Below are 6,457 nucleotides of genomic sequence, written 5' to 3' on the forward strand. Positions count from 1 at the left end.
GGAATGCAGACGTGTGTCCTGCCCTTCACAGCAGCCACAGCCTGCAGCCAGTGATCCTGCGAAGCCAAATACTCCTGACCAATGGGTTTTTGTTTTAAAGAACATGGCTGAAACGTAACATTGTTGAGATACAGGACTTGCATTCCCTGCTGAAGGGCTGCCCGTGCAGGGGGTCCAGCTCTGCTCCCCAACCCCCCTGTGCACATCCATTATGAGGAGGAAGGAGCAGAAGCCTCAGGGGAACGATGGCAAGGAGAGAAGGAGATTCACAGGGGTGAGCTTGAGGAGAAACCAGTAATTAAATTACAGCTCATTTTCATGTTTTCATGTCAGGAGGGACAGGCCAGGGTGATGCTCAGCTCCGTTGGGCTCTGATGCTGCTCCTCATGTGGGAATTGCTTGTCCCTGTTGGTATCGGTCTCACCCAGTGCTGTAAGAAGCTGCTTCTCCTGCTGGGCTTGTCTTGCTCAGCCCTATACCTCCGTGCTCTCCTTGTCAGAGTGACTGTGGCACTGAACCTTTTTAATCCAATCAGTACCAGTTCCCTCTGCACAGGGTCTAGAGGACAGTCAATTACATTTCAGTTGCTAAAAATGAAGACTTAAATACATTAGAGAGAACTGAGTTCCCAGTCGCAAGTATTTTTTCCTCCTTCACTTTCCTTTCCTTCCCCACAGATGATTTTTTTATTGCTTGTTCTCTGATTTTCCCATTTTGTGTTTCCCAAAAGCTTCCCCTTGCGTGCGCGGGGTCTCGTGTTACTGCTGCTCCACAGAACACGGGCAGCTCCAAGGGAATGAAAACACACACTTTGCAGAACATTCTTGAATGATTGAATGTGTTTGCCAGGAGACAGAAATTTCTTTCTCTTCTCCCTTCCCACCCCACCTGGCAAACCTGTGGGCTGGCTCCCAGGGCCTCTCCAGGTGCAGTTTTCACAAAGCAGCTCCGCGGGGCATGTGTTTGAGTGCCAGTACCTTGGGTGCTCTGCATCGCCCACACAGTGAGTGCAAGAGTCACCCCACAGCTCTGTTGGGCTGCTGTAGCTCACCCAGGCCTGGGGACTGTCTATTCTGTTAGATTCCTTCCAAATTTGAAGTGGAACACCCCACCCCAGGCTTGGATCACATTCTGCAGACAGAGGGCTGGGGAATTACATGGTTTTAGGGGATTACGGGGTATTAATGAGAGTAAACCCTCAGCACTGGAACCAAACTGGGAGCAAAAACAAAAGCCACACAAACACAAAAATAAGAAAATTTTAAAAAATGGGAGCTTGATCCCTTTATTGGCAGCAGAAGTTCATTTTTCAGAGAAAACACTGGAGCTCCAATCATAAAGCCTTGCTGATGAAAAACAAACCTTCTGTCTTCAGGGACAGTCTGATGCCAGTAATTATTGCTATCTGTCAAAAATACACTATTATCCCAGTGAAATTCCTATATTCCTTCCCTGAGTCCTGGTGGTAAATGAGGCTTTCTGAGCCTGGCAAACCTATTTCTGTGTGACAATTATTACATTAACAGAAACCAACAGACTGGGTAATGGGCTGATTTTGGATTTGAATGCAGCTGCATTGGGGAACAGAATTCTAGCAAAAGACTAAAGTGTTTTTGCAACCCATTCAACACCTCCTCAAACTCCCCCTCACATCCTTCTTTGAGCTCGTTTTAAGAATTATTGGATTACAATTAAATACTTCAAACAATAAAAATAGGGCAAAATTTCCTGGTTTACCTCCTACAGTTAATTTGAAGCAAGCAGGGGCAAGGAGCACACAGTGCCCTGGCTGTCACCAAAGGCCAAACAAGTTGGTTATGACCCTGACGTGGGGGTGGGTCCCTGCTCCACCCAGTGCTGCTTGTGCCTTGGCCACCAGGCAGGGAGACATGTGGTGCCACCAGCACCTCTTCCCAGCCAAGAGCTCTAGTTTCCATCACCATTAACTTTGCCTCCTGTAAGTAACTTCCATGGATTTTTACTCTGTCTGCCTCTGACTAATCATGTCTTTATAGGAAAACTTCAGATGAAAGAATTCAGCTTTTCCCAGGGGTGAGGTGAGTGGAAAACATGTTTCATGCCCCTATCCCCATGTAAGATTCCATGAATGGCCTCGGGCTGGTGTGCAGTTGCAAAGGGCACCTGTACATGGGCACAGGAACACTTTCAGGGGGCACTTTCATCTCCTACTGTTTCACTCTGTTTTCCCAGCTCCCATGATCCTGATAGCCACATTTTAGAATATTTTAGAGTAGGATGTTTAAGTAAAAGCCAGCATAGCTTCCTTGAACCCTTGGCCTGGAGACCAGGGCAGAGGTGCTGTGGGGGTGCCAGTGGTGCCCTGTGCCCACCCACACCAGTGCTCACCATCCCCCTCCTGTGCCACTCTGCTGGCACCAGGCAGTGTCCAGCCCCTCACTCCCCACGGAGAGCAGCTCCAAGAGGATCTCAGCATGGGACCCGGGAGGATCTCAGCATGTGTTAGAAGCAGGAGCTGGGCTGCTATCAAACGCTGGGACCATTTCTGCTTCCCAGTACTTGGAATCATAGATTATCTCAAGTGAGAAAGGACCCATAGAGATCATCATGTATATCCATAGTAAGAGGACATGGGGGAATGGACTAAAACTTGAAAAGGGTAGATTTAGATTGGACATTAAGAGGAAATTCTTCACTCTGAGGGTGGTGAGAGCCTGGCCCAGGTTGCCCAGGGAAGCTGTGGCTGCCCCATCCCTGGCAGTGTTGAAGGGCAGGTTGGATGGGGCTTGGAGCAGCCTGGGCTGGTGGGAGGTGTCCCTGCCTGTGGCAGGGGGGTGTGACTAGATGATCTTTAAGGTCCCTTCCAACCCAAACCATTCCATGATCCAAGTCCAACTTCCCGCCCCACACAGGACTACCTAAAACTAAACCATGGACTCCATTAAACCTGAAGATGGGGTTAAATTAAACCAGTAGAGCCTTAAAACCAAAGCCATAAAACATCCCTGAGTGGTAACAAAATGCAAGCACAACTGCAAATATACTGCAATGTCATATTGAAAAACCTGCTTTCTGAACTACAAATCATGGTATGGATTGTGTTGGGAGGGACCTTAAAGAACTTGTAGTTCCACTCCCCTGCCATAGGCAGGGACACCTCCCAGTAGACCAGATTGCTCCAAACCCCATCCAACCTGCCCTTCAACACTTCCAGGGATAGGGCTTCCACAGCTTCTCTGGGCAACCTGGGCCAGGGTCGTAGTGAAGAATTTCCTCCTCATGTCTAAATCTCCCTTCTTCCAGTTTTAATCCATTACCTCCTGTCCTCTTACTACAAGCCCTGTCCAGAGTCCCTCCCCAGCTTTCCTGGAGCCCCTTCAGACACTGGAAGGTGCTCTAAGGTCTCCCTGGAGCCTTCTCCTCTCCAGGTTGAACAGCCTCAACTTTCCCAGCCTGTCTTCATAGGAGAGGTTCTCCAGCCCTCTGATCATCTTCATGGCCTCCTCTGGACTCTCTCCAGGAGCTAATACCTAACCTGTTCAAGGCAATGCTATTTCTTGTTTCCACAGGTAGCCCCAAAGTCAATCAGAACAAGTTTGTATAACCAATCAGCAGAGCACAGCACAGTATGTGTGATGAAACCTAGATCTGGAAAACATTACAGTATCATGGTGCATCTGAGCAAATGACTTCTCTGATGAGGTAGAGCTCATTGGCTTGGGCAGTGTCACCCTGTCATACCTATTGCTTGTTTCTCAAGGTGGATTGTTCACCACTAACAGGTTCTCTGCACTGTGCTGAACTGTGCAGGCAGTGAGCAGTTTTCTGGTGCCTCCTGGACTAACAGTAGCAGAGCCAGATTGATATTGCAATATCCAATGGCAACACACATATGCATTACATGGGGCCAGCAGCATGTGGGTGCCAACAGGGAGGTGACACAAGGTCCTGTCTGGGCTCCCTCTGCTTCTGGCCAAGCCACCAGCCCTGCAGCTGCCTGGCCCATGAACGGGGGGCTCTGTTTGGGCCCAGCTGCCTGTACAATGCACTCCTGTGAGGGATGCCCTAGTGTAAAGCAGCCCTTCCCTCTGCCTTTCCTCCTCTTAGCTCCCTACTTTATCCACAGCCTCGGGTTTTATTTCCTATTATGTTCAGTTGCTGCCATGCCAATGTTCTAAGATAATGAAAAAACATCAGTGTTCTTCACTTGCCAGACATTCAGCCTTGCCATGATGAGTGCTCAGCAGTGCAGATAAAAGATTGTAAAAAGAACTCTTACCGTTTCTAAAAGAGCTTTAGTTTTTCCAAGAATTTCCAAAATATTTGGTCTTTCCATGCTATTTTAAGCCTCTATAACAAGGGTTGTTAGCCAAGCTGATGGTGCCTTTTTTTGCACTGTCCCTTTTGGTACCAGCCTGCAAGTGATGGGCTGTGCTGTGGCCAGCCCTCTGCAGGACCCTGTGACATGGTGTCTGTCCCCAGCCTCCCCTGGGACACCTGTGTCACAGCTGGCCAGGGAAGGGAAGGGGCTCTGGGAAAGGAGCAGCCACGTTGAGGAGCAAAACCATCCATGGGGAAACTGAGGGACTCTTCCTTTGACTTGGTCTAGACTTGAATGCCTGTCGTCTTCTGGAGCAGGCTCTCCTGTCATTCCCAGGTAAGACCTAGAGGATGCAGCAATGAATAACCAACCTTTCATGTGGCAAGAGCATGTGAGTCAGCTGGATGTTAAAAAGTTTGTGTTTGGAGGAAAAGAAGAGCAGAAAACATAGCTGGTCCTTCTTCCTGTCCAGCTGCCCTTTACAGTCCCTTGCAGGCTTTAGCAACTCTGCTGCTGTAGAACACCAGGATGGCTCTGCAGGGTTGCCCTGAGGATTGAAGTGTCTTAGCTGCTAATTCCCTCACCAAACCATTTGTAATGGATGGTGTAAAGATACAGTCCTCCAGCTTCCCACCAGAAGTATTTCACAAGGACACCAGTGAGTCATTAAAAATTTCTCATCCTGGAGGCTGCTGGAAGGAGGACCAGGATGGTGAATGCTGGGGTTCAGACAAGCCTAAGCTTCATTTCCAACCCATTCTCATTTATAGCTGAGATGTCTGAATATATTACTAGATATTCATGGTCTTTATTAACTATGTTAACCACTACAGTGAACCTGGAGGATGAATGTGTTTCTGCATTGCTCTCTGCAAGCTGTGAAGGACAGCAGAATACTTATATACCACTAAATTGAAGGCAAGGTAATGCAATTTAATACAATTCTCTTAGTTAGAACATGGGGCAATCTTAGATTCAAGTCAGCTTTATCTTCAGGTTTCTTAAAACTAACCTTCAAGTTTAATTAAGGGAAAAATCTATAGCAATAGAAATGTGAACAGAAAAGGGGGGGGGGGGGGTACTGTGTTCAAGTGTTTACTTGGAGCTGCAGCTACTGCCATGTCCATGCAGGTAACTGTTGGCATTATTCATGTGTATGTTCATAAGAAAGAGCCCCTGGTGCATTTCATTTGAGGACAGAGTAGAAAATGAAGACATCCTGTGAAACAGCTGACCTTTAAAGACTGATTCAGGATAGACAATCCTAGAAATACCATAATGCTAGAAACTAAAACTTGATTCCTTTCCAGTCTTTAGGAGGCACTTGGTTTATTAACCTTAATGTGAAACTTATGAGCAATGTATTTTCCAAAGTAGCCCAGAGTCGTCCAGCCTTGCAGCTCCTCATGGACTGAGCTTTGTGCTAAATCCGTTACAAAAGTTTTGGGTGATCCAGGAACTCTCTGCACTTCTGAATTGGGTATATTAGAGCTGATACTTAGAGAAGGATATAAACCTTCATGCTCTCAAGCAGCACTAATTGCAAAGCAAGAAGCAGCAATCCCATTAGTGGGGACACTCCCTAGAGTTGTCCCTTACCCATGTCCCATTAAGCAATTGCTTTGTCTCCAGCAGAGCAGTCAGATGGCCCATCAGTTTGATTTTAGAAAAAGCAATTTATCTTGTCTGCCAAGGAAATGCTTATGAGGCCTGTCATGGAAAAGTCTCTTGGAGTGACTGACTACCCTGTTGTAAACTCAGACACAGGGTTTCTGCAGGACTCAGCCTGTTGGTTCTTTGGGGTTTGTATTATTATCATTTTTCCTCTCACTTCTGGGAAGTGACACCTGCTCTTCACTGACAGAGGGCAGGGACCTCATCAGATTTAGCCTTGCTGAACAAGGCACTGTCAGCTACCGTGGGCTCATGGGAGAAGAAAACCTCATTACAAGGGCAGGAATTCAACCCCTATTGCTGGAGCAAAACAAAATATACTGGGGGAGGGGGGAAGGGCAAGGAGGACTTTTGCTTTGACATCTGGGGAGACTTCCAGGCACCTCGCAAGGAAGGGTTTGCCCATCGCAGCGGCCGTGCCAGCCCCTCCCGGCCGCGGGACCTGCCCCGCTCAGGGCTCCCTGCAGCTCCCGCTGCCCTCGC

Source organism: Chaetura pelagica, unplaced genomic scaffold, assembly GCF_000747805.2.
Source record: "Chaetura pelagica isolate M959 unplaced genomic scaffold, ChaPel_1.0 scaffold103, whole genome shotgun sequence".
Taxonomy (NCBI): domain Eukaryota; kingdom Metazoa; phylum Chordata; class Aves; order Apodiformes; family Apodidae; genus Chaetura; species Chaetura pelagica.